The sequence below is a fragment of the Anser anser genome (genome assembly GCF_964211835.1).
Source record: "Anser anser genome assembly, chromosome: 1".
In the NCBI taxonomy this organism is placed as follows: Eukaryota; Metazoa; Chordata; class Aves; order Anseriformes; family Anatidae; genus Anser; species Anser anser.
In genome coordinates, this window is record NC_139720.1 from 42,329,295 (window position 1) to 42,349,841 (window position 20,547).

Sequence of the window (20,547 nt, forward strand, 5' to 3'; positions counted from 1 at the left end):
TCAGGATATCTGCAATAACCAAACAGCCTCACAATTTGGAAGGATGCACAAGAAATAACTCTCTAACCAGAAAAGCAACTTCTTTCAGTTTAAAAACATATAAAGATTCTTCAAATACTTGAGAAAAAAAAAAGTTATATAATCTCTCCAAGTTGTTTGCCAATTTTAAAAATAATTATATGCATACTCAGTAATTTTGCCCTTTGAAAAATTAGAATTTGTTTTTTTCTTCTTAAAATTCCAATGGCTCTTGAAACAAGTAATATAATTTTCCTTACTGTTTACTGGAACCTACATGGTTCAAGCATACTGCGGATAAGTTTTTAAGTTTTCTTCCTGGACTTCTATTCTAGCCCTAGCACAGAAGAGTACAAAAATATTTAATTTCATGTTGCTGCTACATAAACATTAGCTAACTTTGGCAACTCCATAATTATCAGTGGAGGATGTTCATTTACAGCCCTAAAGGCATTTCCCAGAGCATCAAGGCACTTTTCAAAATATGGCTTAGACTTCAGTACATTGACAACATATCTTCAGGACAGCACAACACAATAAATTTTCCTCTTGAAAGTCCACACCAAATTAAAGAGCAGTTGCTGATAGAGAAGTACATATAGCCACTGTCACTTTTATCAATAACGCACACCAGGTGGTCACATCTCGGGGGGGGAGGAGCTCCAGCCTTCAAAGCAATGAGGCAGAAAAAATTGTTCTACATGGTGTTCACTTAAGTGAACTCTTTAAAGAAACAGAAATGAAACTGCAAGTTGTGAAATGCAAAAACAATCAACAGCCAGAAAATGGCACATGTCAGTGAAGAAAGGTTGATTTTTTGTTCCCCTTTCCCCCTATTCTGAGACTTAAATTTGCAATTTTCTAACATAGAGATTAGACAACATGTGGAATCCAACAAGTCTGATTCACACTAAAGCAGTGTTTTGACTGAAAAACACTATATGATTTAGTTTATGGTATAAATATCCAGTAATCCCCTCCCTTTTAATATCCCAATTTGAAAATGCTGTGAACTATATCAAATTGAGAACAGAGGCACTAATCCTCCAAGTTCATTTACAGAGTTCCCACTTCAGTAGTCTTGCTGGAACAATAAAGTAGTTTGAATGCAAGCTTCTTTGTTAAAGTCAAGCTTGCCTCACTTCCCAAGATATTTTTGATTGCTATTAGTTCTCTCACTAAAATATGCGTGAGCATTATGGTTAGAAATCACCAAGAGAGAAGCTTATGATCAGCAGCCAGACATTTTGAGACCAATAATTTGTTTTCTTTCAAATTACTTACTTTATTGCATTAGGGGTTATAAATAAATGAGGTTGCATTTGCTAGACAGATTATAAATGAGATGAAACTACAGCTGTGCCTGTCTCTTCAACAACAACCAACAGACAGCTCCCTCTGCCCAAAATACTCCAATTTCCACCCATGAAGAGTCTCCCAAACTGACCACATTCACAAGAGGCAAAATACTCTATACTAGCAAGCCCCAGATGGTAGCTGGAGGGCTGAATTCAGTGTCAGTGTGAAGATGACCACCTCTTGTTTTGGTTCCTTTGTCACTGGAACAAAAGCAAGCTTAAAATTCATCAAACAATCAATCAGACAAACATTTGCAAAGCAATATTAAGGAATGTAATTCCTGATTAAACTTTCTTCCCAATGTAAAATTAATCCTGTGGAAACATATACATTTAGCAAAAGCTAACCACAAAAGCTTAAAAGTGATTATTCTTTTGTATTGTTCCAAGATTGAGCTAAATTTAAAACCTGGAACACAAAGCATTGCAGTAGCTTCATTTGGAAGAGTTTGCTTCTTGTTTATGATTCATAGGGGAATTAGTATTTCTTATTGGCTGTGTACTATGTTAAAGTGAGAGCTTTGAAATACAGTAATAAGCCATTTTCTTCTGGCAGACCCTGAAAGTTTATAAGTAGGGATTATACCAGGACTCTTTGCAAATTTTAATCCAGTTTGCATCCTATAAAAATAGCAGTAGTTCATCCCTCATGAGGCTTTGCTGTATTATACTGCTTGTATAGACTGTGCTGTTGAGGAGAGTGTTTAAGTAGAACCATTTAGTGCAAATGGAAAGAAAAATGTGTTTTCTCTGAATTGAGAAAATGAACAACTTGAAGACAGAATAATATAGCCAGAAAAAGCAAAGAACTGAGAGTGACTAAGGCAGCTATGAATATTCACACCCCAAAGGGACTGCTAAACCAGCAGTATCTGTATATACCTTTATTTTTATATTATTGTGACATTTGCTACTAAAGGAACTAGTTTCTCTCATAAACTGTAAAGAGAAATTACTTTACCTGCCACCGAAAAGACATGTCATTTGAACTCATTGTCTACTTGATAATTTTTTTATACAGGAGAAAGTTGTATAACTAATATTAGAAGTGTGAGAAAATTTAACTTTGACAGCACAGCTCAGATGATGATTAACATTAAAGGAAGCTATGTTTACAAATTACAAAATAAATACTTGCAGATGATGCCCTAGTCATATAGCAAATATACAGCAAGTAAGCTGTAGAGAACATGATACATAATATCTTTGTTAAATAACATTCAAAATTATAAAACTTCACAGTCACTTTTCCTTATAAGTCAAAAAAATACCAGCCTTGAATATACAAAAATCTTGAGGCATGTGTCCAAAATAGAGTTTCCTCTCCACCTGGCAGCTGGAAAGGTCTTTCTGCCAATAGAATTTTAGAATCACATCATGTTCTCCAAAGGTGACAAAAATCAGAAAAAAGAACACTTCCAGTGAAGTGGTGTTACTTAGATGTTTTCACAATTTGCTTCATATTGTATGGTCTTACAGTGTTGTCATTTTTATGACATCAAACAATCAGTGAAATAAGCTGATGACAAAAGAATAAACTAATGACAACTTCTAGCTGAAGAAACACTACAGTAAAGCAGACCAGTCAATGGAGGGCCACCAGGATGGTCAGACGGCTGGAGCCAAGGGGAGGCTGAGAAAGATGTATCTGTTCATCTATTCTGCAGAAGAGAAAGCTATAGTGAGACCTTTACTAGTCTACAAGTATCTAACAGGAGAGTGTAGATAAGATAGAGGCAGACTTTTTTTGGAAATGCATGATGAAAGGGTGAGAAGAAATGGATGCAGACTGCAGCAAGGAAAATTGTGTTTAGATATAAGGAAAAAACTCATTGCAGTGAGAGCACTCAAACACTGAAAGATATTACCGGGAGAGTCTATAGAATCAGCATCCTCAAAGATGTTCAAACTCAGTTGAGACAAGGTCCGGTAATTTATATTTAAAGGTGGCTTTCTTTGAGTAAAATATTGGACAAGAAAACTTTCAGAAGTCCTTCCCACCCCCAACTATTTTATAGTTCTACGATTACATGAAGTTTTGGAACTTGAGAAGATGTGAGATGCTGATATTTTGTCTGAAAAATATTGCATGTTGAGAGATTCAGCAGCATTAGCATACGTTTCATAACTGTATAATGTTCAAACACTATCTCCAAATTCTAAAGTTTGATGACTTCGTTATATTCATTTCTATTTCATCTGTGCCGGGAAAAAAAAAAAAACAAACACTTTTCTTGTGGAAACAGACTTGAACATACAGAAAAAGGTTGTTAAATATTGAAGCATTTATAGCCAAATAATAAACTGCAATTGATTTCAGCTATACGTGCACAACTTTTATGAACTGAGGTAGAAAAACAAAGATGTATTGAATTGCAGTGAAATTGATAATTACAGTTTCTAACAAAAAAAATTGAAGCCTTTGACAATTGAATTGCAGGAGAAATACACATCTGAGAGAAAGCTGTATAATATGCTAATAGGAGTGTTATTTTTACTAAAAATTCTCTTAAACTAAAATGCTTTATTATTCTCTTGCAACATTTCTGTGGCTAACAAAAAATAGTTACTCAGGTTTGTCTTCAATGCAGTCATGCTTTTACCAAAGTTGTTTAACACATTAAGGTGCCTCTTAACTCTGAGTAAATGACAAATATACATATCTGCCAGGAAATTTAGTCTAAAAGCAGAAAAGGAGCACCAAATGCCAAGTATTAGTGGTTGTGTAGTCTCCTGGGTAATGCAATCTAGAACTGTAGAAGCTCAAACTGAAATACTTGCATCAGCAAAGTGATTGAAAATGAAACATTTTAATTTAGGAACACCAAAATATTTTATTTCAACTGTAAATATTTTTTAGCCTTTTTCAGTTATTGGGCATTCCGTCTTAGACTAAGATACACCCATAAGCTATATACAATACAATTCAGGATGTTAGGTTGCAAAAGAAGCTGTTCATTCTGACGATAAACACTCAGTCACACAAATAACTTTTATTCTGGACAAGAAAAGTAACAAGTTAGTATCCCAGTTCAGAACAAGGAATCTCCTATACCGAAATAAAGTAAGTACCATCTTTAAGCACAGGACTACTTACCTCAAAAACCAAATCTGTATCCCAAAAGGTATTTTCAGAGTGTGGTGGTTTTGTTTTTGTTTTTTTTTTCCTGTAACAGCCATCTGAAAATATTGAAAGTAGCATAATAATGAGTCCATTTCTATGGAAATGGTCTTGTTATTATTTAATCAGGCCAGCATCTAAGTGATTCATGAACTGTAGGTTGGAATTCAATAAGCAGTTCACGAATCTCTGCGTTAAGAAAATCTGAAGGAAAGAAAAAGAAAGAACCCCCTTCCCCAAAGGACTTGGTAAACATTCTGTCAATGACGAATGCCACCTAATGTACTTTAAAGCAGTTAAAATCTACTCAGTTCCTTGGCTTATTCAGTGTTCACTTATAGAAATAGTGAGTATCAGTGATGCATAAGTAAGCACTGTATAAATCCACAGCAAAAAGAGAGATAACCAGTAGCTTAGAGAAATTAACTGCACAAAGCAGTTGCGAAGGAAGTTAATTGAAATTTGGAAGTACTGTAAAAAAGCCAGAAATTTTCTTCCATAAATGGATAAGGATCAATACACTGGAATAAAGCTGCCTCATGCTTCCTGGAGCCTTTATATTCACACCAAACAATTTTATTTTTGTCATCCTTAAATTCCTTACCCCAAGGCCTGAAAAAGTGCCCTTTATTGTTTTCCTTGTAAGATCTGTAGTTCTGCATGCATATACATACATGCGCACACACACACACAAACATACGCTTGTATGTGTCTTATGGGTACACACAGAGCACTCAAGACTCCACATTCACTTTAAAAATACCTTGTAGTCACAATTCTAAGCAAAAGACTATTTTTCTAATGTTTCCACAGGGTGATCTTCGTAAGACTATTAAACATTTGTAATTAGCTACAGCTTAGAATAAGCAAATGGAGGAAGAAAATTTGCATTGTAATTTAGTTTGACATGCAAAATGAGCCCAGACAGCTACAGCATCCTGATTTGTAGAAGAGTGATACCTATTTCCCAGGGAACAAAAATGCCATGACCACCTTTCCTCATTGCCTTTTTTTACCTCTTCTCCCACCCAACCAAGTTATATAGAAAAGAAAGATGGATGAAGAGGATAGATGGAAAACTACTTCTGGAGCAAATGGTGCAGCTCAAATTCTTCTCAATTTCTATCCCTGCCTTTTGACTGGAGATGTGCATAGCTTTTTTAAATAAAAAACATAATCTATTGAGAACACCTGGTTGCTTTGCTTTTACATTGCATTTTTTTCTGTCTGCTTTCATTTACCTTTCTTATGTCAAATATAAATGTGCTTCCATCACTTTATCAGGCATAGAGAGTTCCTAGTGATACTTTATCAAGACAAAAAAAACAACCAACCAAACAACAACAACAACAAAAAGCTATAGAAGCCAAAACACATTTTCTATATTATTATTGTAACCTCAGTAAGAACAGGAGTACAATACTGCTTGACAGAATTTCAAGAAAAAAAATGAGATTTTTTTCCAGATCATTCTGTAACAATTGATCCTGCAGGGGCATGTGAAACCTTGGAATATATGTGTTTTGCTGAATAATGTTTACAGTGCTGCTAGCACTCGTGATTTTTAAGGTGGTGACAGAGTATTGTAAGTGAATAAAAAATAGATAGGATCAGAGAAGGTAAGTAACAGGGGCTTTGAATAAAATGAAAAATAAATATCACATGGAAAATCATTAGGGTTACCTTCTGCTTCTACTTTCTTTAGCATAAAATCATGTGGAGTAATGAGAGAGGACAGCAAATGCTTCATGTATATTTGTGGTTTAACAGAAGATAGAGATGTCCCAGTATGATCTTTCCCCCCTTCTTAAAATCTTTGGGCTGCCTTATTGATTGATCATCATTATGTTTAAGTGCATTAGATACTAATAATTACAGGCAATTCCAAGGGTATCTTATAATTCACCTCGAGAGGGGCCACTTTGCATACCGGTAACACCTTTTCTAAATGGTTTCAGGCTGTCTTTACAGTGAGTTTCAAATGACTGTTTCAGGTGAGGTGTAAACTCGTCTGCTCATCAAGAAAGAAAGGTTTTTTCTTTGTCTCGAAGGCCCTGTAGCTGCTCATTGACTTGAAAGCTGACAAAAGGCAAGTATAGAATACAGTCTGCTGCCATAATGGTGCGGAATAGCAGTGTTATTCTAAATGTACATGGGTGTTTCAGAAATCTTCTGCTGTGGGTCAGAGAGAACAAAACAGGTCATGAATGAAGACATGGGAATTTAGAGGAGCCATGGCAATGGCCCATCTAGAAAGGCCCAGGGCTGGAAATGTCAAGGACTTCCTCGTGGGTGTGAAGGTAAGAGTAAATAAGAATTAATGTACAGCAAAGTAGAAAACTGGAAAGAATTTTTGTTCTACCAAGATTTTCCTTATTGCTGAAAGCAAAGTTCAGACATCTTCATGACAGGACTGAGAACTGCACTTAGATGCTTTGACAGAGCCATTTTAGAGCAGAAGTGCCCAGCATACTTAGTGCCAATATGGTTGTGTCACAGCCCCATCAACAAATCAGTGCAGGTGAGCATCTCTGAAAGAAACATCTAGCAGGAAAGAGTTTGACAGGGACATGCTTTTGCCAAGTTGTCAAAGTTTTCTATATATACATTTTTTATTTTTACCTCGCAACTTCTAATATTTTAGAGGTAACAAATGGAACAAGTTAGGATGTTGTTTATATTCAGCCAGGTTTTATTATTACTCTATACTGAAAACATAACTGATTATGTTTAACCCCAAGAGCAAGCTGTAGTTGCTAAATTTTTGTCAACAACAGGCAGCTTTGTTGAGACAAGAACAAATGTGTTTAAGACCAGAGAAAAGGATGTTGTTGTGAGATGTCTCGTTTACCTCGGTGGGAGTATGGCAAAGGTAAGCACGAAAGATTCTTGTCCAAGGGAGTTTTCTAGGTAAAGATTATTTTTTTTTTTTGTAGGTGGACCTACCTGCCTATTTTATAGTTCACTGAATGTATTAGTTTGATTGAAGAATTGGGATCTAAATTTGACAAAATCCAGATATAAAGAAAGGAAAAGAGGTATAACAGAAAAATAAAAAGATAGCTTAATAATTCATTCAGTGCTACTTATTTATTAGTCTGAGATTATTAGGAACATGACCACCATGGTAGAAGGTAGCAAATCATAAAGAAGGATCAACTGGGATTCAAGAGATGAGAAGTTCTACCTGAGATCTGTTGGCTGAGAGACTGTAGAATAGTAGGGGAAACAGGATGTGTGCATGAGCAGTGCTGTTCAGAACCTTAAAGTGATGATGGAGTGCATGTCAATCATTTACATGAAAAGCTATAACCTATTTTCCTTATCATATTCACACACACACACAAAAAAAAAAAAAGTGGAAACCATATTTTTTTTGCAATCTCCAAGTCCAACCTTATTATACAGGGACTGTCACACTGAATAAATCAGAACTGTTTAAAACCCTGTAGGCTGTTCACACAACTCAAGGCCACCTGTTCTTGGGTCTGGTTCCTTTCTGTTACTCGCTGTAAACACAGCATTCCTGAGGTCAGCAACTGTAAGGCTTGGTGGAATGGCTACCCTCAGCTACATGCAGCTGCAGTCAGATTATATTACTGCTCACACAGTGGCCTTGCAGGCCCTCAATGAATAAATGTTTTCTGCAGATAACAGCTCTACATTCAGGGACACTGCATTTATAAGGCAGACACTTACTCCACACTTACTTTTATGTATGAATATATAATCAAGGGAGAAAGGAGAACAGTGAAGCAGTTTAAAAGCTACAGTAAGAGAATCTGCCAGAGGCAGCAGCGAAGCAGCCTTTCCATCCAGGCTTCTGAAGGCTTCATTGTAAACTTAAAACCTAGGAGAGGGAGCATGTCTGTTAAATGCCTGTGCACAAGTACAGCAGAAACCATTTAGTTCTTAACAAGTTAATTCCTAGCACTGACATTAACTCTTCAGCAAAGATATAGTATTAGGCTATGTTTTCACTGAAGAGCTGGCACAACAGAGTGGTCACACCACTAATTACACCTCCAGCAGAACAGGACAATTTCCTGAAGTGCAATGAATTAAAGTTAAGAACACAATCAGTTTTAAAGAAAGGGTTCTTAAATGTAATTTTACTCAGATCCGAGTTCAGTTAAAACCTAGCACACAACCTGGAGTAAAACAATAAAAACAACAACAACAAAACCCAAGAATCAACCTGCAAAAACAACAACAACAAAACCCAAGAATCAACCTGCACTTTTTTGTTTGCAGAATGTGCAATTTCACTTGTTGGTGCTAGCTGCTACAGGATGAACAGAATATGGACTCCACCAGTTCTTTGTGCTGCTCTCCAAGACATGAAGCATCATCTAGAAAATCTTGGTGACATATGAAAATCCTTTCTTGCTTTCTTGATGAGCAGTTGAGTTCACATCTCACCTTTCCAGCAGAAGAGTTTAGCATCTGGGTGATCTAAAGTGAATAGATCTAAAGATCTATTAGTAAAATAATTATGAGATGCAAAGTTTGGTTAATTTGGAAGGAAGAACAGGCAGTGCATTTAAATCTAGACTGAGAATTCCACGGTAAAATGTTAAAGATTAAGTACCATTGGCATATGCTCTATTAGTGTCCTTATTGCCTTGCCAAAATATCTAACCAATCTTTATTCTTGTTCTGTCTGATCTGGTATGAGTGTTGTGTCCCAGTGCATATGTTACAAGCTTCACTGGCACTGTAAAGCTGGCAAGTGGATCCAGTCAGATTTACAAGCACTATCTTTCTAGCTCCAGAGCATCTGTATACTGTGGGCAGACTGTTCAAAGAACACGTAAACTACTTATGCATCCAAATGGGAAGTAATATCCATGCCAGTTTAGCATGTGGTTTGTGAAATGCAAATTAAAATAAAAGGTTGAAGTAAGCTTTTTGCTTCTGAAGCATCATGGTGAATGCAATATCTGAAAGCAACCTCTGTCATCAGATCTAATCATTGCCTTTATATCAATTATTGCATCTCGTCCTGAAGGATGCATAGAGCTCCATCTTCCTAGGAAGGCTATTCTAGATCCTTGCTACTCCGCTCATTCTCTGTTTTGCCTTTTAATCACTAGGAAATTTTTACCTATTGTTGGTGCCACTCTTATTACTGAAATTATCAGAGAAAATCAGACCCCTGGAAAAACAACTAACTACCCTCCTTCAGCCTACTACTGTTCTTTCATCGCTACTCATTTCTATCTCCCTTGGATAGGTCATTTTATTCCCCTTTTTATTAGAGTCTGGCTTCTCCAGCTTCACTGACAATTTTCCATTTGACTTAGTATCCAGTGCTTCACATATTAACACAGTTAAGGTCTGCTGTGTTGACTTTCTCCAGAAAATGCATTATCAGACCACTCTCACACAATCTACTTTTGGACATTTTTTTGTCATATTTCATCAATTTTTTCTTACCATATGCAGACAAAATAACAAGTTTGTACTTGCTTGGATTATGTTTAATGTCTACTGAAAGTATTAGTACTACTTTTTTCTATTCTTCAATTGTATTGTAGCACTTCTTACTGAAAAGACTTATTAAAAATGCACACCGTTGAACATGTAAGCTTGTATGGATATTCTACCAAAATTGGGGGAAATAGTGGAAAATATCTATATCCATTTTCTTCGTATTGCCCTCATACTTTGATCTCCTAGTTTTTTCCTAGTTCTGTTCTGAAAAATAACAAATTCTTCATTGTACCAAAAGCATCCTGCCAAAGCTTGTATGTTTGCTTTCTTTTCCTACTCTATGAAACCCCCTGTATATTTGTTCTCTTTTCACTTGTATTGCTAAAGAACCTTTTATTTATTGATTTATTTATTTTCAAATCCTCTCTTGTCTCTGCATACACTTTTTGACCCCTTAAATGAGTATTTTTTTTCTAACCAGTCTTTCTTCCCTTCTGAATATGCTTTCTACTTTTTCTGAAATGGCCTTCTTGAAAGTAGTCAGTCACCTAGCAGAGCACTAGTCTGCAGGTTTTTTAACCCCAATGTTGTTTGGTATTTAAATTCTAGACTGTTTCGCATCCATGGACTGGAAGGAATTTAAATCTTCCCTTGCATGCAAGTACTGGAGACCTAAGTCTGGTTGTTAAAACTGAACAATTCCTTCATTTTGTCAATGTTTATCAGTTTTTTTCCTTTTAAAAAAAGAATAAATATTTTATAAAAAAATTACTTTGTCTTTCTATGCATTTCTTTCCTTTGTGAATATAAAATGAATAATCTCTGCCATTCAACCCAAGATCATTTTCCATGGCTGGCTCTTCCATGACAGCCTTGCTGCTTACCAGTGCCAACTCTCAAAACACATCCTCCTGCTTCATGGACAATTTAACCATCAAAATTAAGGAATCTTTAATAAGTGATTATCTTTGTTCTGAAAGGTTTGTCATTGGAAGTCATTGACTGACATGTGACTCTGCAGTGGGCTTTAATATTGAGGGGAACCATGCAATGAGAGGAATGACTCAGCCATTAGCTTCAGGAACTGCTTTATTGCCTAGGCCATTTGTTGAAGTTTTTTATTTCTAACAGTGTACTACAGATTAAGCATTTTGTTGTCAGAGAGACAATGCATGAGTTTGGGTTTTCTTTCTATTGGTATTAATTTAAAAGCTTTAAAATGAGTGTTTTGAAAGATCTAAAACCACTTCAGCTTCTCAACACTCAAAATGGATTTTTCCCTCTTTGTGAGAGCCATAAGTTTAATAAAAGTTCATTAATTTATTTTTTATTATGATATGTGCTTTGGTTGGCTAAAATGTTTCTAAAATACTGTTGAATGTCTTAATTTGATAAAAGCAACTTATTACTTATAAATTGTTAAATGGTTCAAAATAGTGATTTAAAATATTAGTAAAAACATTTTACTGCATTTGTTTGCAAACTTGTATGAAAAAATTACATCTACAAAATTTTAATCGATTTTAGTTCATATACTTGCACATATGAGTTTGTTTCTATAGTCCTGAATTCTTGTAATAAACATGGTACAAGGAAACACCAAATATTTCCTCAGAGGTCAGTTTAAATTAAAAATAAAATAAGCATGGGTCATCTCAGAGAATCTCAGTCAGGCAAATTTTAAATACCATTCAGCTCTTCAGTGAAGTGTAACTTCACTAGCTGGCAGTCATTAATACATTATCTATCTACTCTTCTCTCTATTTATTATCCAAGATGCATAGGTAAAATGTTATGCATTAATTTTATCACACAGAATCACAGCATAGTTTGGGTTGGAAAGGACCTTAAAGATCATATAATTCCAACCCCCTGCCAATGGCAGCGACACCTTTATGACAATTAATACTTTTTTTTTTTAACTAGCTTTTATAAAAGGCCTCTATAACTGCATGTAAAGACTACCGAAGTCTGATTCTTCACTGCTTTCTTTGGTGTAGCTGTTCAAAACAGGTGTAAAGTGTGAAACCGGCATAATGACATTTATTATTCCCTTTGCTCTTTTTGCCCAGTTGATATTCTGAGATGTAAGGGTTCAGATAATTTGGGTTGTAGGAGATGGGCATGATTTTTAAAAGTATCTTTTCCTCTGAAGGGAATGAAGATAAGGGAGAGCCTGTAAGTTAAAAAACAAAAAACTTCTGTAGAGAGCTTGGTGGCTGATAGCTGCCAAATAGTACCACATATATTCCATATCTACTTTTGGCAATTGTTTGTAACTAGTTCTACAAAGTAAAATGAAAATGGGAAGTTAAAAACAAACAAAACCAAAAAAAAAAAAAAGAAAAAAACACTTCATAAAACATCAGATAATCTTCTGCTTGAAGGAAAGATCTATTAACGTGAGCATCAGCCATGCTTTCTCCCTGTTCTTTTCATCTGGAAATATCCCAGCCAGTGTTGGGCTAAATGTGATCCAACTACCTTTTACAGCCCTCCTCCCATTCCCTCATGACCTTGCCAGTAGTGCAGTACTGTAGTTGAAGGTAATCAGTTTAGTACATGAATAAGATTTGATTATTTTTGTTTTACATAGGCTATAAACCTGTCCAATCTGTTTTAAAAATCCTTTCAGTGTTCAATTCCCTTAGTTTTCACTGAATTGAATTCTCTGCCTGAAATATATTAAGCAACTGGGGTTAGAACAGGGAAGTCTTTTTTTATTTTTTTTATTTTTTTTTTTTTGTTTTTAAATGTAAAACTCCCTTACTTCCTTGCAATAATTCTTCATTAGAAATATGGAGATTTGGTACACAGTGTATTGTTTCTTCTCAGCATTGTCCCTGAGATTTTCAATCACCTGTCAAGCTAACATTATTTCACTGGACTTTGTGAGACCTTACCCTTCTTTGCAGCTTGGTCATGGTGTCTTCCTGGCTGGCACTGGTGAACGTGTTACAAGCATCAGCTGTTAGTTTGTCAGCCAGTTCAGTTCAAGGGGATGGTAACTGTAGGGCAATGCATAACTAATAAAATGAGCTAAAAGCATCAGGGGGATCTCTAAGCAAGAGCCTGCTATACTGAAAAAAGAGGCAGCCTCTAAATATACTCTAAAAGGTTTCTAGCAGTCAGGATGTGAAGTGAAAGCTGTCTTCCTTCAGAAGTTTACATAATCATTTAATTTAATCCTTTCTATGGTGTTTCCCTGTGACTGCTTTAGTTCTTTGATCATAATATGCTAGGACAAATGTCAGGAAATATGAGCCTACAACGTGATGTAAATCTTGTTTCCTATCGGAGATGTGACTATGAGCATTATCTTCATGATATTTTCTTTCCCATGTATTTATTTCTGCTCTGTTTTTTTTTCCAGTTCTACGATGACAGAGGAAAGCAATGACTTTCAAGCTAAAAAATGAAGTTATCTTGTGTCCCATCCCCGAGTTAAGAGAGTACTTTAACTTGCATTTCAAGGTGAGAAAATGCCTTATTAAGCTGGATATTACCTCTAAGATATGTAACAGTGTGACATTTGTAATAAGCCAGGTCTTTTGGCTTTTACATTGTTTTGCACTTTCTTCAGCTCCATCATCGGTGTATGTGATGAGACCTACATATATGTTTCTGTCTAATAGCAGTCAAATATCATCATACAAATATTGTAATTTCTTTTCTTTCCCTTCAGTAGCTTTATAGCTTTATGGACTATTATGAATTAGGTGGAAAGAAAAAAGAATATCTTGAAAATGATAGATATATGCCAATAAGTACACAGAAATTAGCATCAAAAAAAAAATGGAGCATAAAGACTTCTTTGGTTCTTTTGAACTTTGCATTAAAAAATTATATATACATATGAGAGAAAGAAACTAAAAATCTTTCTATCCCTGTGGTAGCATATGTTTTATATGTATTTTTGTAATTCCATAGTGCGGTTGAAGTCTTTACTCTGAAGGGAAAATAGGGGGGAAATGTAAAAGATAGAGAACCAAAGAAGAAAATATTTTGTTATTGCTAACAGCTTGGTGTCTGTTCAGTAAGGACTTTTGCCAGTGAAGTCCTAGCTTGCTTTTAATTAATGTTGTATTACTTTTTTTTCATAGCAGCATCTATTTAAGATATTGTTAATAACAGCATCTATTTAAGACATTAAGTCTCTAACATTAATTTAATGGAAGCTTTCCAATGGCATCTATTATATGTTCCCGGTTAAATTAGCATGATGGTCTTTTAATGGATGTTTTAATAGACATTATTAAACAGAAAATTATAAAATTAAAACTGAACTCAGTGGGTTCTTTGAGTTCCTATTGTAATGTTCTGTGAAGTCATTGATTCTGAAAAATAATAGCCTATATATTTTTAATTTAATTCAGTGGTAGTTGGCAAGAGCAAAAACATGAACATGCATTTATATGACAGTAGTAAAGGTAAACATTTACTGAACTAGGATGCAGCTGATTTTAAAACTATCTTACATTTTGATTCTGTGGGTAAAACTTTTTCAGAAGAGGTTTATAAACATTTGTGTACCAACAGCAATGATCATACTTTTTCCTCCCTGCTGATGTGTATGATGTGTTGAATTCCTGTTGCAATCAGCTCTGAAAATAATTGGAAGCCCATTTCTTCAGAGAAAGAAGCATTCTTTTTACAAGCTATTTCCCATATTTTTTCAAAAAACTCATTTTCTCTTGTTAGTTTGTGAAACTACACAGTGGGAGTGCATAGTAAGTCTCAATTCCAGCTGGGTTACTTCTACACCAGATTCAAACTGAGAAGTATTGCAAAACTCAATAGACTGCAGATCTGCCTAGTAAGCTCTTATTTTGCTCAGCGAACATTTAGTACACAGGCAGCAGAATTTGAACTTTCTCCTTATTGATTTTCTGTTTGTGAGTCGCATTCCTGAAAGTACATATCTTACCCATGGAAAATGTTACTGTTTTCATCAATGAAGAGGGCTGTTGGTTATCATCTTCTTATTTCAGCAACAATTATGATTAATTCCCATTTTTTCTTCTGATCTTCCTCATTTTGTTGCAGAAATGTGGGAGAGAAGACACCTAGCATACACTTTAAAAAAAAAAATACAGATAAAAGATAAAAGTGTCTTGTATAACCAGTTAGTTGACATTTTGAACATGTCATTATTGCTTTCATTTGGGTGGAACTTTTTCTGGAATTCTCAGAATTTCTGAGTTTTCTATATAACCAACCCTCCATGAAGTATTGTGTAACATCTCAGGGTTAGCTGAAAACTTTTCTTTTAACTAAATGATTTAAATCACCACTATTTTCTCTGAAATCCTAACGGTCTTATTTGCATACAAATCTGTCATTTCACAGAACAGACAAAGCTGGCAGACTTAATATGAATTTCCCATTGGATTTGTTTGTGAGTGTGAATCCAGCCTTCACTGAAGAAGGACTAACAATCTTTTTCACATCTCTCAGAAAGCCTTGTCAAAAAGTGCAAATGAAAATCTCTACTTTTCACATAGCTCTCTTGCTGCCTGCCTATATCCATCTGGCAATTTCTGATAAGGTCATGCCTATATGCTGACTCCAGGTGAACAAATGCTGTTTTCAGGTTGATCTGTGTGCTTTAGAAAATATGTGCAATAAGTAAACAAGCAACAATCTAATTACGTTATAGCCTGGAAGTGGCAAAGTAAACATATATTTTGAGAAGACAAAGGGTTTGTTGTGCTTTTCAAAAAGTCAACCTTTTAAAGGTATGTCTTAAACTCATGTGCCTAAAATAAGTCTTTGATAAGTGGGAGGAACATTTTTCCCATAACAGTGAACTTTACACTGCATTCTCTAATGTTGTGCAGAAAAGCATTTGTTAAAAGAACCTGCCGTGAGGTTCTTTCAAGAAAAGAAGACACTTTTATTTATAATCTCCGGAATTCCCAAAATGCAATGGGATACAAACATACTTGAAAGCAGACTTTATAATAATATGAGAAAAAGATGCGAATGCCTGCTGTGATGAGCTGGTTTGATTATACCATAAAGCCCTTTAAAAACTGAGTTTAACATCTCTTTGGGGAGAAAAAGGCAAGTGAAAATAGGCCTTCATAATAGGCCTCTATGAGACAGGAAGAAGCTGGCTGCCACATATGCTAGCTTGCCTGTGCTTTTATTTTACTTTGGATGAAAATAGCTCTTGTAAATCCAGGGAGAGAATGAAATAAACACAGAGTTCAATATTTCAAATAGATGACAAATTTCTAAATTTCCATTTACCAGCCTTTCCCCCTAAGAAAAGAAAAACTGCTCCAGGCAAGTTCTGTTTCCCATCTCATCTAGGGGCAAGTCCCCCATCTTTCTTCCCTCCTTTACTTTCCAGCCTTGGACCCAGGAACTGAGGATAGATGTCAAGGGAGTGTGGGGAACCTGCATCTCTACAGTTCCCTCTCCATGTTTCTAAACTCCATCTGTGGGACCAGACAGAACATCTCTTCAGTGCTATAGTCAGTGGCAACCCAGATCTTCACAGAAATGCCAGCTGGCATACAGAAATACTGTTTAGCAAAGCTTTTGATGTTATTAGTTTACTAGGAAGGAGCGGGTCTATTGAAACAGAGACTGTTCTTGGAACTGCCGCATGGCTTAGGAGAGTCAGGAGAATGTGGGGGACCAGGTACAAGTGTCTCCTCTGCATAGCTTGGAAGAAGCTGAAGCCTTCTTATTCAGGAATTATTTAAATGAAAAAAAGTTTGATGGATTGAAGATGTTGACTTACTGGCTTACTGAGCAATACACTTTCCTGAAATGCAGATGACCCCTATCCAATTTTCAGTTCCAATTCTGGTTCCAATTTGGATGGAACAGGGACATGAACTTGCAGTTTCAATTCCCACGCGAGTGCCACTAACTTAAAACTTTGTAGCTAGAAGAGCTCCCAGGATTTTTTAATTTTAATTTTGTTACAGGGATTCCAAATCCCCATAATTGCTTTCAGCTGTAGTTTCATTGAAACAAATATATTCCTATAGAATGTGATTTAAAACAGATTGGCATTTTCTGCCAACATCACTGAATCAAGAATATTTTGGGGAGCTACACTAAAGAAAGATTATTTAAAAGAAGACAAATGGGAAGGGCAAAAGAAGATGGCAGGCAATCAGAGAAAAAGGTAGATAAGCCAAAATAAAGTCCTATTTGGAAGGGAAACAAAAACTTGTCTTCCATTTAAAAAATATCTCCAAAGCATTCTTGGTTGGATGTCTGTCCTGCTTACAATCAGCAGGCCAAAAGACTTACTGCTAACCAGTGAGAATCAGGTCAGATTTGGAGCCTTTTATTAATTCACCAGGTTAACGAACTCAGTTTTGAATCCTGAAAGCTGTACCTATAGCCAGAAAACCATCTCTAGAGCTCAATTTATAATCAAGACCCTTGATACCTATTGTAGCCAGCAAGACTTTCTTTTCTGACTTTTTCCTCACCTTTTTCCTTTTATAGTTTCTAAAATAAAGTTTACTTATGTAAGTGCCCTTTTCCTTTATATACTGCCCATAGGCAGAACAGGATTCTTTTTTATTACACTGGCATTCTTTTGTCCAGAAGTTTCAAAATCTTTCATCAAGGAGACAAGCATCCTGCTTTGTTCCTTTGAGCAGACATGTTGATGCATTTATTTTTCTCAGAATAACTGACATACTTTTTTGAGAAAATCACCTAATTTGAGAGAAGAAATCTGCATTCTAGTAGTCTCAGAGCTAAAGAGATTAAATTTGTTAATCATTATGTAATACAATTTAGTTAGAGTGAAGGATGACAGTACCAAAGTATGTTAGAGCTTTTTTTTCATCGCCCCTTCTTTATTTGTCCACAAAACATCTGAATGTCCAAGCTTGCCTGTCTTCCAGCTCTGAAATCTCATGGGTTGGATGTCAAACTGGCTTCTTGTGAAACCTGCAGGATTGCCGCCATGACCCAGTTCAACTGTAAATAGCACCGTTATCTAAGCTACCACTGTAGGACACATTTGAAGTGTATCACTCATTGTATCACTCAGAAATGGGCAGCGTCCAATTTAACTCAAACAGCTTGTGACAAAGTGAAATGAGTGCACAGGAGATACAAAGGCCAAGATATTAAGAACCATTATGGATATGTGCATACCTAAGGATTTGAAAACATCTATATTCTTAGCAATTGTTTTTTACAGATTCTGCATAGACTCCTTAGAAGTGTATGAATTCTAGACCAAATTATTATGATATTAACCTGAATAGTTAAAGGAATAAGAATAGGCCACTAAATGAGTAAGGAATAACCTTAAGCCAAGAAAAGCTGTGGAGTTCTAGAAGTCCAGAAAGCAGATTACGGTGATGTAACAGGAAATGTATAGAAGTAAATCTTACTTGAAAGCAGGTATATAGCTTGACACGAACATTCAAATGGGCTTTCTGGTGTGCAATAGAGTTAATTACTTTATCTTCTCATTTAAAGCAATCACATGTATTCAGCATAAGCCAGAATGTGTGGCATGTTCACACCAAACTACTGAAGTGCACAAAGAAGCTGCTGCACCTAAGCAAATCCAGTGCAGCTAGGTAGATGACGATGATGATGCAGAGGATAAGGCACCCCCTGGGAAGGCCTCCTGGGAAATTTCCAGAATATGCAACGTCATCCTGAAGATTATCAGATGAAATCCTCTTTCTTGGTTTTAGACGGGGATTCTGTTGAAGCCAAGGTACCTGTCCTATACTATTGGTTTTACCTGGGTTTTACTGTTCAAGGCAGATGCTACTACTGCTACTACTTTCTACTAATCCCCTGTTTTGTTTAGAAGCTGATGAAGCTTTTAATAAGGATGTTAGAATAAAGGCTGTTCAGTGTTTACCTTAAAATAACAAATATGAGTTCAGAAAAAAGTATTATGTGTCTTTGGAACAGACATGTAAGGTCAGATGATTTTTTGCTCATCTATCCCTTTCTTTCTAATAAAGATTTGTTAAGAGCTTAGTACATGTAAATTTCTGTGTATTGGCATTGTGACTGAATTGCAGAGGATTTGAGAATCTTTAGTATTGCCAACCGCAACTATTCAAACAAAAGATATCAAATCCTAAATCCCAAAAGAGTAGCTTGAGGATGAAATTTATAAGAAAAAAAAGGATATATTTGCTCATATGTTATTTGCTCATGTGTTATTTGATACCTGGGTGTTGTTTTTTTCAGGCTTTTCTGTGTAATGTTTTTAAGCTAGCCACAAATGTAAAACAAGTACAAAATAAATCTGAAATGTTCATGAAATCTTGAGGCTCAGAGTGGAGCTATAGGAAGAGTGCTGAATGTCAAGAGAAACTGAGTTGACTAAAGTAAAATTTTGATTTCCACTTGGCGTTTTTATTATGGGTAAATTACAACATCAATTTACACCATTTTTAAGAACTGTGCATTTGAAATATGGCAAAAAAAAAGTGGTATATTAATTTTAATTTGGAATGCAGTTTAAACTGCATGAGTCATTTCATATTGCATCATTCCACACAACTTGTTTTCAAAACAACTTAATTTCTGAAATGATGGTATGTATGTTTTGGGGAACAGTCACTACTAAAAGGGCTTGCAAATTTTGACTGGGAAAAGAGAACATCTGAATTCTGTAAATATTCAATTTCCTAAATCTCATCTGAATTTCATTGATTCTACCATTTCTTCTTCTAATTTGAAAAAGAAAGATGTGCTTTAAAAGATAAGCAGACTGACTTTCAAACTACAAGCTATATATTATTTAAAAATAAAAATGGCAGAAGAGAAGACTGAAATCATGGTGGGAACAGAGATAAAGGGTTATGCAGAATAAACATCAGAAACTTATAGATGCCAATGCAAAACAGTTATGCTAAACATGTTCTAGTGATATAATATGACTGACATTTTAATAACAAAACATCTGAGAGTTAGTGTATAAGCAGGATGTTATATGGTTCTAGCCCAACCTAGCAGATCCTGACAGCTGCTGAGAGAGGCTTCATGCAAATCAGTTTTTAAAACCGAATCTTTTCTGATTGGTATTCATGTTATATACATTACAACAGATACTGCTTGAGGCAGGCACAGCCCTGATGTGAATGTGATTTCTGAGCCTCTTACCCAATACATCGGATGATGGACTGGGGTCAGGCTTGCTCTCCAAAGCCCAGGAGCAGCGTTACCTGGAGCCCTGCCTATACCCCACAATCCCAACCTCAACAAAACAGTTCTAGTCAGGGTATCCTGACTAGATGCTGTAGCACAGATGGCTACAGCACAGAAACCTGAATCTAGTGTCTTTACTGTCCTCTTCCACCTCCCTACCATCTTGCATTTCCAGTGAAGTGTCACTGGTAATCTGCTATTTTCAGATCAACTATCTTTCTTAAATTATTCAGAGACTGATTAACAAGAACACCGCGGATCTCAATTCTTAGGTAAATTTGAACCTATGTAAAAGTGTGGCTCTGTGTCTCACTGCATGATAACCTTTCTCTAACCATGTCTTTGTGTTTGGAACACAGGTTCTAGCTCTTAGTTTTAACAGCAAACTGGTTCTGCCAAGAAAACAGCCAACCTGGATCCTTGAGACGTGAAAACAAGGTAAGCATT

General features: G+C 35.7%; 1 protein-coding gene across 1 annotated transcript in view; it reads right to left on the bottom strand.

Moving 5' to 3' along the window:
- Window positions 1–1,278: 1,278 nt before the first annotated feature.
- LOC310892812 (uncharacterized protein) overlaps window positions 1,279–20,547 on the bottom strand; it is a gene marked incomplete at its 5' end in the record, with an annotated part of 36,429 nt that continues 17,160 nt past the window's right edge. The window contains 3 exons of the mRNA XM_083821036.1: window positions 1,279–3,037; window positions 4,474–4,556; window positions 14,861–14,999. The remainder of the gene's footprint in view (window positions 3,038–4,473; window positions 4,557–14,860; window positions 15,000–20,547) is intronic.